Below are 711 nucleotides of genomic sequence, written 5' to 3' on the forward strand. Positions count from 1 at the left end.
GCTCCCAGGTGCTTTCTGCACGTTCTCGCTCGGGATTTGACTTAATTTAAACCTCTAAACTGATCTTTTTGTCATTTCTCTCTGCAGTCACACGATAAAGAGGCACACGGCGGCGAGGAGCGAGGAGAGACAGATGCCGAACCTTCCCAGAGGAGGTGGAGACGAGCTGGGCAGAGAAGAGCAAGTGTCCAGCCGGAGGGTATGTCTCTTTTCTCGCTTTCATACCTGACGATATTTAATTTTTCAGCTCATTTTTTCTATATGATTTGTTCCAGAAACAACTGGAAGATTACTTGAACAATCTGCTAAAGATGCCGATGTACAGGAACTACCATGCTACGGTAAGGACACTGCTGGACGACGGCGTTGGAAATGTGTCTGTGACGTTTCCACACATTCTGGAAAAACCATGAGAAGCTCCTGGGAAATAACTTTGTTTCACTGAATTTGTTTTTCAGATGGAGTTCATTGATGCTAGCCAGCTGTCCTTCATCCATGACCTGGGACCAAAAGGCTTGTAAGAACAACTCACAGTCAGAAATATCAGTATCTGCTTTAAACTATAATAACCAATACAGCATGAATGGTTTCTTTTTGCATGATGATTATGCTTTTTATAAATTCCAAACCAATCTTAGTACTAGTGTTTTTTTTTTTGTAGGAACATAAGTTTTCTTTGTCTTTCAGAGAAGGAATGGTGCTGAAGCGATC

The 711-nt window shown here is 42.1% G+C and overlaps 1 long non-coding RNA gene across 1 annotated transcript; it reads left to right on the forward strand.

Annotated features, from left to right (window-relative positions):
- Positions 1 to 83: 83 nt before the first annotated feature.
- Positions 84 to 522, forward strand: LOC111659063 (uncharacterized). Its single transcript, XR_002761048.2, has 3 exons — positions 84 to 199; positions 276 to 341; positions 459 to 522. It is a non-coding gene; the product is annotated as an uncharacterized LOC111659063 (long non-coding RNA).
- Positions 523 to 711: the final 189 nt, after the last annotated feature.

This window comes from Seriola lalandi, unplaced genomic scaffold, assembly GCF_002814215.2.
Source record: "Seriola lalandi dorsalis isolate HSWRI2012SDOR001 ecotype SW California unplaced genomic scaffold, Sedor1 jcf7180001981428, whole genome shotgun sequence".
Lineage (NCBI taxonomy): Eukaryota > Metazoa > Chordata > Actinopteri > Carangiformes > Carangidae > Seriola > Seriola lalandi.